At 51.0% G+C, this 9981-nt stretch overlaps 2 long non-coding RNA genes across 2 annotated transcripts; both read left to right on the forward strand.

Moving 5' to 3' along the window:
* Positions 1 to 3905: 3905 nt before the first annotated feature.
* Positions 3906 to 5288, forward strand: LOC136304464 (uncharacterized). Its single transcript, XR_010724605.1, has 2 exons — positions 3906 to 3974; positions 5040 to 5288. It is a non-coding gene; the product is annotated as an uncharacterized lncRNA (long non-coding RNA).
* Positions 5289 to 7488: 2200 nt separating this feature from the next.
* Positions 7489 to 9732, forward strand: LOC136304463 (uncharacterized). Its single transcript, XR_010724604.1, has 4 exons — positions 7489 to 7660; positions 7795 to 7946; positions 8518 to 8653; positions 9465 to 9732. It is a non-coding gene; the product is annotated as an uncharacterized lncRNA (long non-coding RNA).
* The last annotated feature ends 249 nt before the right edge of the window (positions 9733 to 9981 follow it).

Below are 9981 nucleotides of genomic sequence, written 5' to 3' on the forward strand. Positions count from 1 at the left end.
AACAGCAGGAATTTCCCTGAGGGAGAGGCGGCCTTCTTTGCCACCCAGCGTGGATTCACCTCCCTAGACGTCCAAGAGATAAGTGGAGGGCTCGGAGCCAGGGAGGGCTTGAAAGCGGGGTGTGGGATCAGGGGCCACCGGGAGGGATTTTTTGAGTCATTTTTGGTGACAGGGATGTCCAAGAAGTGACCGCTTAGGCTACAGAAAGTCTCATTCTGGATCAGAGTGCCGAGGTGTGCCGGGCAGAGCAGTCCTGGTGTGTGTTGTGTCACTTGTCTGTTGTGCACTCTGTCTGTTTGGTGTCTTGTCTTTTCCTTTTGTCCTTTGAGGGGCCTATCAAAACCCCTGGCATCAGTCTTAGCATTTCTGATCTCTGTGCTCCTCAGCCAGGTGCCTTTGTCTCAGCTGCTCGGACACTCATCAGAATCCATCTCTCTTCACAAGCATCCAGTCCGATGCCTTTTCAGGTCTTGTTCTGAGCTGTACTGACAGCCGTGCACCGCCCTGATCCATTCCGGCGGGTTAGGTCTTGTGAGAATGCAAAGGCAGGTAGAGGATTCTGACCGTAGGATTCTCGGGCATCCATCTCTGCATTTCTTGGGATAAGTCATCCCGATGGCATCTTGTTCCTGCAGGGTTCTCTGAGCCTGGCCAGCTCACCTTCAGTCTCACCTCGGTCATCTCATTCATAGTTCTCTGGACCCTCAGGGTCATTCTTCTTGCCCAGAGTTTTCTGTCCCTGTTGTGTCCCCTCGTTTGTCCTGTGCTGTGTCACGGGTGTTGGTGTGTGTTTGGCCGGGAGCTGCTCTGCCTTGATGCTCAGTCTGGGTGTAGGGGTAATAGGATAATAGTGCTGGGGGCTTGAAATTTGTGATGTGGAGTGTAGCAGGGCTGTCGAGGGTATTCCTAGATTTCCACAAGATATGTGGAGCTGTCAAGGTATCCTGCCGCACTCTGACTGTTGTTCTGACTTTCTTTCAGATGCAGGTGGATGAAATCTGTGGCAGAGCCCCCCATCCTGGGTGAGGGGGCTCCCCTGAGAAGGTCGGTCACTGTTTTGATTTGCAGGGGAGGTGTAAATGGTGGCCGTGTTACAGCTCTGTTCTTTGTCTTTATTTTTAGACCAGACCCTGCGACGCCGGCGTTGGCCTCTGAGCGCAGCTGAAGCACAGGGCCGAGGACACAGGCAAGCTTAGGAGACTGTGAGTAGCAGAATTGCTGGTTTCTGGCTGATGTGCTGCTAAGAGCACAGGGTCACGTTTAGTTCTCTTTATTGTAGCTGACGAGGAGACACCAGCCTGGTCACAGCAGGAATTTCCCCGAGGGAGAGGCAGCCTTCTTTGGGACCCGGCGTGGATGCACCTCCCCAGACATCTGAGAGATAAGTGGAGAGCTCAGAGCCGTAGAGGGCATGAAAGAAGAGTGTGGGGTCACTAGCAAGGTTTTTTGAGTCAGGTTTGAAGACAGGGATGTCTAAGCTGTGACCCCTTAGGTTTCATCCAGGGAGAGTCTCATTCTGGATCACAGTGCCGAGGTGTGCAGGGCAGAGCAGTCCTGGTGTGTGTTGTGTCTGTTGTGCACTCTGTGTCTTGGGTGTCTTGTGTGTGCTGTCTTTTCCCTTAGCCCTTCAGGGGCCTGTCAAAACCTCTGGCATCAGTCTTAGCATTTCTGATCTCTGTGCTCCTCAGCCAGGTGCCTTTGTCTCAGCTGCTCGGACACTCATCAGAATCCATCTCTCTTCACAAGCATCCAGTCCGATGCCTTTTCAGGTCTTGTTCTGAGCTGTACTGACAGCCGTGCACCGCCCTGATCCATTCGGCGGGTTAGGTCTTGTGAGAATGCAAAGACAGGTCGAGGATTCTGACCGTAGGGTTCTCGGGCATCCATCTCTGCATTTCTTGGGATAAGTCATCCCGATGGCATCTTGTTCCTGCAGGGTTCTCTGAGCCTGGCCAGCTCACCTTCCATCTTACCTCGGTCATCTCATTCCGAGTTCTCTGGACCCTCAGGGTCATTCTTCTTGCCCAGAGTTTTCTGTCCCTGTTGTGTCCCCTCGTTTGTCCTGTGCTGTGTCACGGGTGTTGGTGTGTGTTTGGCCTGGAGCTGCTCTGCCTTGATGCTCAGTCTGGGTGTGGGGGTAATAGGATAATAGTGCTGGGGGCTTGAAATTTGTGATGTGGGGTGTAGTTACACTGTAGAGGGTATTCCTAGATTGCCACAAGATGTGTGGAGCTGTCAAGGTATCCTGCAGCACTCTGACTTTTGTCCCAACTTTCTTTCAGATGCAGAGGGATGAAATCCGTGGCAGAGCCCCCCATCCTGGGTGAGGGGCTCCCCTGAGAAGATCGATCGCTATTCAAGGTGAGAGTCACATATTTCACATTTTTTGGCACTCCAGTGCAGGCCACCTGCATTTACAGCTTGAAACAGGTGAGTCCCTTGGTAACCCCTGGGCAGCAGCTGGAGCCTGCTCCGGGCTGGGCTGAGGGAGCAAACACTTGTGGCTGACACAGCTCCACACTGGGGGTACTTGGGAAAACACCTGCCTTGTCCTGGATTGTTTTTTTTTTTGAGCTTTTGACAAGGTTTTAGTCATCACCTTGGTAAAAATAAATGGTAAGGACTGAAGACATGAGAGGCTGGCAGGTTATATGCACGAAAGACAACTTTTTTTTTCTTAAATATTTGTGCAACCTATATCTTAATTTTGAGACTCTTTTTTGGTCAACTTTATTGTAAAACCCCCTTATTTTCAAGTTAGCTGCTTCAATAATGAATTTGTTTTACAAATACCCGCTAATGTCCGAAGGTTAAAGCACTAACACCAACATCCCACCTCTTTTATTTTTGCAGCAAAATTTTATCTTTACTAAACTTGAAACTTGATGTTTTTGCAGGTAGTAAGTTAAAGAAGGTGTTTATCTGCCCATCACTGATAGTCAGGGTCATGAAGAAATTGCTCTAGTGTTCTAAAATAAATGCAGATTTTTAGGCCTCTCCCATTCTCTCTGACTAGCAGCATGTGAATTGATTTTTGATCTCCTTTCTGTTGGTGTCTGTGGGTTTTAAGCTGCATGGAGAAGGTGTCTGTGGACATGGCACCCAGGGAATGGTGCTGGGAAGGGCAGGATGGAAAGGAGCTGCTCAGGAATCCAGAGCAGCAGTGGAGTGGGAGCTGGTGCTGCTGCCTCAGTCACACCCTCCTGGACAGTCTGTGCAGTGATAATATTCCTACTTTCCTTCCTGAACCTGGGGTTGGAGGAGAACATGAGTCTTGGCATTGTTGGAAAGGGGAACTCGAGGGAAAAACTGCTGTTTATGTCCTCAGAGAGCAGTGGGAAGAGCCTGGGAGAAATCCTGGCTGGCTGAGGGATCCTTGTGTCCCCTCAGGAATAAATCCCTGCGTCTCCTCAGACCTGCTGGTTTGCAGTAGAGTTTGGGCACCTTTCGCTGCAGCTGTGGTTCTTAATAACTGGAAGTCCATGGATTGCTGGGCGATTCCCATAAGTTCTCCTATTTTGTAGGAGCTGCACGGTGAGGTCAGCATTCTGATGGAGGCCCTGGCACAGCTGCCAAGGGCAAGGAACGTGGAGCATCCCGGGGCTTCTCCCGCCCGAGTTTCTCCCGGAGCGTGCTGCGTGTCGTGCCGGATGTTTAACCCGGGTTTGGGGTGTTCTCCTGCAGTCCCAGCTCTGACTGCTGCCCCCGAGCCCCGGCCTTGCTCGGTCCCAGCACTGAACCTGGCAGGTGGGTGTGCTTTTCCAGCCCTTTAATCCCACGGGCAATCCCAGATTCCCGGAGCTCCCCGAGGCACAGCCTGGCCTCCCTCCCTGGGAGCTGCATTTCAGTCTGCCTGGACCAAGGCCATCCTGTTTGAGACTTTATTCCTGTTGCTTTTCCTCTTCCAGGTTGTGGGCAAAAAGGAGAGAGCCAGTAGGAAGTGAAGCCACTGGAAGGCCTTATCCCAGTCCAAGGTTGGATAGGAGTAACTGGACCTGTTGAATTCCCACTTCCCTTTAAATTAGAGCAGAGGAAGCAGATTTTAAATCATCATTCCATGAACTTTCACCAACTTCATGACTCTTGCAAAAGTTTTCAATGTTAGAAATTCCTGAGCTTGTTTTCCAGGCAAGCTTGGATTTAGATGTTATTCCTTCCTTTTATTTGAAGGAATAACTCTGATTTTCTCTCTGATTTTAGTAAGGGAATATTTATTTATTCCAATTTTCCATCCTAATTGGAATTTTTGCACCTTGTAGAGCACATTTCCAAGGAAATTTACCCAATTAATGTTGGTAAATCAGGAATTGTCCAGCACCATCTCCACAAAATTCTGTGAATTCCCAAGAAAACGTTGAAGTATTTATTTGCCATGATTCATCTCTTTGTAAAGTTCAATTTACTGCATTTTTAATTACATAAATGCCATTAAAACCTGAATCCAGGCCTAGCTGCTGTTCCTTGGACACAGGGGGCTGGTTCTTTCCTACCTTGGCACATTTGGGTGTTTGTCCAAAATGAGCTTCCCACTAAAATAGAATTTGTTTCCAAGCAAAAGTGGGAATTGTCTAGAAAACCTTCTGTTCTGGGGGGCACTGGGTTTGTTTCCCTTATTGCTGCATAATTGAGGAAAGCCATGGTGCTTTTTTAGGCAGTGGCAGGAGGTGAAAGCTGCATTTATTTAATTTTGTATTTTATTTCTTGTTATTTTTGTATTTTTATGCTCTTTTGTTGTGGTTTCTCATGTTGCGTTTTGTGGTTTTTCAAAGACTTTTTCTTCCGTTTTTTAATTTTTATATTTTTTTCTTTAGCTATTTATTTACTTGTTAAAACTACTTTTAGTTTTTTATTTTAATTTTTTGTTTAAATTTTTTTTCCACTTTTTTGTTACTTTGAAATTTTTTTCTTTTGGTATTTTAATTTTATTTATTATTTTCTATAGTTTTGGTTTATTTTTTCATGTTTTCTTTATTCCTTTTTTTTTTCCCCATACTCTTTCTTCCCCCGGGCGCCTGGGGGTTTGGCTGTTGGCAAGAAAGATGAGAAATGACCTCCGTGCCCGCTGGACGTCGGGATGTCATAGAGAGCGCAGTTGGCAAAAGCTCTGTATTTTCTGCTCCATAAAACTCCTGAAGGGAGAAAGCTGTGACCACCGTGGTGCCGTTTTTTCCTTCCCAGCCCCGACCAGGTCTCCTCCTACCCGTGCACAGTGTTACCAGCAGCAGCCTGCTGTCCAGGCTGTCGAGGCGCATTTCAGAGGGGGCAATAAAAACAAAGTAGACGTTTTATTTTGAACTCTCCGACCCTGCTTGTTTATTAGCAAAGAACTCCAAAACAAAGCGAACAAAAAAAGAAAACCCACAAACTAAACTCCCCCGCAACCCACCAAAAAAAAACCATAGAGAAAGAGAAAACATGCCCATATTATTTGAATAAAGATTAAAACTTTACCCCTTAGAAAACCAGGCTCATTTAATTCAAATTAATTGTGTTTCTGATGTGTTAGGTTAATGAATTCATCTAGTGTAAAATATCGTTTAAAATATAAACAAACGAATTAAAAAATAATGAAAAAGAAAAATAACAAAAAGTATAGGATATGAAAAATAATATAAATAATAAATACACAATATATTATTACATACTACACGTTTTATAAATATATATAATATACATAATATAAACATCTATAATGTACATAATCATGATATTTCAATGAAATGTATTATTATTTATAACATTACATAATAAATAATAAATTATTTTATATATAACTTTCTATACTTAATATATATAATAAATATAATAGTATAATAAACATAATACATGATGTATAATGTACATAATATAAAAGCTGAATTGTAATGATTAATGTAAATATCAGAATCACAAAGATAAAAAATATTGAAATAGAGCCTGAACGAAAGGCTTTTTTGTTTCGGTCTGGTTGCTGGCAGGGTTCTCGCAGGTGTGCTCGGGGGTCTTTTGGGCCATTTATTCCGGAGGCTGTTCGCCAGGGCATTCCTGGGCACGTTCGTTTATGGCTCCGCTCCGCGCCGCCGCGCGGCAGTGCTGCCACCCTGTGGGCAGAGAGCGGTAGTGCAGCTTCCCCCCCGCCCGGCCCGCCCGATCTGTGCGGCAATGCTGCCACCGTGTGGGAAAACAGCGGTAGTGCAGCTGTCCCTCCCGCCCGTCCCGCCTGATCTGTGCGGCAATGCTGCCATCGTGTGGGCAAAGAGCGGTAGTGCAGCTGTCCCTCCCGCCCGTCCCGCCTGATCTGTGCGGCAATGCTGCCACCCTGTGGGCAAAGAGCGGTAGTGCAGCTGTCCCCCATGACCGTCCCGCCGGAGCCGTGCGGCAGTGCTGCCACCCTGTGGGCAAAGAGCGGTAGTGCAGCTGTCCCCCCCCGCCCGTCCCCGACGCGCGTGGCAGCCCCGCATTGTGAGCTCGGGGGCGGCGCTGCCGCCCGCCCGCCCGCAGCTCGGGGCCGAAAGGGAGGGAAAAAGGCAAGGAGCCCGGGCGCGTGGCAGCCGGCTGCCTGCGCGCGCCACCCGGACCCCGGAGCCGTCCGGGCGCGCTTTTCCGCGGCGTCTGCGGGTGTGCGGACACGGGATGGGGGCGCAGCGGCGCCGCGGGCGGCAGTCCATTGAGTCAGGCGCTTGTGTGAGCGGCCGAGGGGGCATTTTAGTGGGTTCCACTACCAAGATGGCGGCGAGACGCGAGGCGCCTGACCTTCTAAAAAGGGCGGCCAAAAGGGCGGGAAAAATAAGGACCCTATAGGTGTTTATGCAGCTGCCTGCACAAAACCCCGACTACGGCGCCGCCCGGGGGCAATTTTCCGCGGCGTTTCCAGGTGTGGGGACACGGGCCGTGTGCTCAGTCGCGCCGCGTCCGCGTTCAGATTCGTTGATTTAGTCAGGCGTCTGCGTAAACACCTGGCGGAGGCCTATGCCGAGCCGCAAAGAACATGGCGGCCGGGACGGAAGTGGCCTCAGGAGCAACCAAGATGGCGGCAAGGGAAAGCGGAAGTCACACGTCGCCCCTCACAAAATGGCGCCGAAGCGCGAGGAGCCCGACCTTCCAAAAAAGGCGGCCAAAAGGGCGGGAAAAAATAAGGACCCTATAGGCGTTTACGCAGATGCCTGCACAAAAACCCCGACTACAGCGCCGCCCGGGCGCAATTTTCCGCGGCGTTTCCAGGTGTGCAGACACCGGCCATGTGCTCATCCGCGCCGCCTCCGGGTTCGGATTCGTGGATTTAGTCAGGCGTCTGTGTAAACACCTGCCGGGGGCCTTAGCGGTGCCGCAAAAAAGATGCCGGCGGGACCGGAAGTGGCCTCAGACGCAACCAAGATGGCGGCAAGGAAGGGCGGAATGCTCGTGGGGCTCATCGCGGCCGAAAATCACCGAGTGCAGCTCACACCCTGCAATGGCAAAAGCTGTTTTATTAAAACTCAGCCGAGAATTTTCCTCTTATTTCCAGGTCACAGGATATACTGAGCCTGAGAGGGATCCTAAAATCTGACTCTCAAGCAGACGGACCGTTTGAGAATCGAACTCAGCACCTTGGCATTACCCGGACTCTGCTCCAAGCAGCTGAACCAATCTCTGCATTATGGGGATGGACCTCCATAGGATGGCAACGCTTGGCCCCACTAAGGTAAGTGCAGTGCCGCCTTCTCTGCCAAAGCTGCTTCACACACCAGCCCCTGGAATGGCTCGAGGGCAGAACTGGCTGGCAGGTCACGACAGCACAAAGCTCTTCCAGTGACGCTGATTTCCTGTCCTTTCCAGGATTTACTCAACAGCTGCCGTAAAAGTACTTACACAAAGTCTCTTTCTGGGCGGAAAAGAGCAGGACAAGTCCTGAGGCTTCCCTTCTTCCACGGCCAAAGTTCTGGAGAGAGGCAGGGCCGGTCCCACCCGCACAGGGGCGTTTCCTGCAGGTGAGTGTTGCCGGGCCAAACTGATGGCAGCTGCTGAGGCCGGGGCTGCTTTTCTGGCCGGAGGCCTCGGTGCCCCCCCGTGCCGCCTGCAGTGTCCCTCGGGGTTTCCTGCAGGTGTCCCGGGTGCCCGGAGGCGCAGGGAGGAAGGAGGCCGGCAGCCCCAGCGGGGCCAGCAGCCCTGGGATGATGTGCAGGGGAGGAGCTGTGCCTGCGGGGCCCCGCCCGTGGCAGCGGCGGCCAAACGCAGGGCCCGGGGCCGGGCTCGGGGCTGGCACGGACACGGCCCCGGGGCTGCCGCGGCTCCTCGGCCAGGGGCTGCTCCCGCCGGGCACGGGGAGATGCTGCAGCCCGGACAGAGGCACCCACAGCCCAAGAGCTCCCCAGGGAACAGCTGGCATTGCCCGGGAACGGCGGCTCGGGCTGTCTGCAGAGGGGCTCAGACAGCAATTCCCACCTCCCGGAGCTCCCACACAGTTGCCAGGGATGTCCTGGCCACCCCAAATCCCCTCCCTTTCAGTCTGAGGACATCACCCATCGGCAGCATTAAAGCCAAGGTGCTCCTCCCTCACAGAAATTAAATCCAGAGCAACGGCCCTCGGAGATGCCTCAAAATCAAAGGTTTGAGTGGGATGGAGTTTCGTTTGGATGAAGTCTGGACTTTTCCAGGGAGCCAGCCGGAGTGCAGAAGTGATGGAAAGCTTTTGCAGGTGGGTCCCACTGGAGGTGTGCTGAAGGCAGGGATGGGCATCCCTTGCCTGAGGGAAAGGCACTTGCAGAGGCCACTGCTGGGGCTCGGAAAGGAGCTGAGCTCCTGCAGGGAGCTGTGTCCTCCCGAGGGCACAGGGGCTGCCTCAGCACAGGCCGGCCAGTGCCTTCTCCTGCTCTGAAACATCACCTGGAGCCCGAGCTCAGGGGGTGGCTGAATTCCAGGGAAATCTGACAGGTGACCCCCAGGGGATGAGGGTTAGAATTAACCAAATCTATGGAATAGAAACCTATCCTGTCCCCATCCTGCTGAGCTTCCTTGGAAGCTCTGCTAGTTCCTGACACATCTGGCATTCAAGCAGCAGCTCTGCGTGGGAATATCCATGCTCTGTGAGGCACTGTGAGGTTATTGCAGCAGGAACTGAGCAGGGAATTCGGGGCCGTGGGTATAATTCATCTAAACTAGCAAAGGTGACAGTGAACCCCAAATCTGGGCACCACACAGAGAACAATCTTTGTGCTGCCCTGTCAGCTCAAGCCCCTGGGCTGGGAAGTTTTGGGAGTCAAACATATGGAATGATAAAAGTCACAGCAACTGGTGTCACCCCGAGGGACAGTCCAAGTCCCAGACAATTCCTCTGCAGTCCCCTGGGGGGGAAAACACCCTCTGTCTGCCAGGAGCCCTGACTCTGTTTCTCCTATCAGCTGTGTTGGGCTTTAAGAACTTGAAATAACTTTGAAGCCAAAGAAATCACCTTTTCCTTCTGGTTTGATTGTGTTTTTTTGTTGTTTTTTTTTTTTTTTTTCTTTCAGGTGCTGGACTTGCTTCTGTGGATGTGTGCTGAGCTCTGGCTGCAGGGGACTGTCAGGCCTGAATGGCTGTGAGTTTGTGTTCTTCTCGCTGGGGAAGCAGAAATAATTATTAATTAGACTGCAGAAATGTTTTCAGAAACCTTTCCCCTTTCCTGCCCTTTGCTGGTGGATCTTCTCTTTCTGCCTTTGACTTTACAAAGCTGTTCCCTGATGTCAATTCCCCTGCCTGAATTCCTTGCAGCTCCTAGCTGGGAAAAACTGGGATGATGTCCTAGGGATGTTCTTAGGGGAGGACAGAGGTGAGATTTTTGCCTGTATTTTTCTAATATTTTCTAAAATTTCAGGGAGCTGCTCCTGCTCCTGCCCCTAATCCTGCTGCTGCTGCACAAGTGGAGCCTTGTCAGCGAAGATCTGCATCTGCAGGAGGCCCCGCAGGCCCTGGCTGGGAAGTGCCAAAACAAAGAAGTGATCAGTAAGTGCTGAACTGCTTCCAGGAGGGCATATTTTGTTGCAGCCG

Source organism: Chamaea fasciata, unplaced genomic scaffold, assembly GCF_029207755.1.
Source record: "Chamaea fasciata isolate MVZ Bird 193981 ecotype frontalis unplaced genomic scaffold, bChaFas1.0.hap1 SCAF_94, whole genome shotgun sequence".
Taxonomy (NCBI): Eukaryota; Metazoa; Chordata; class Aves; order Passeriformes; family Sylviidae; genus Chamaea; species Chamaea fasciata.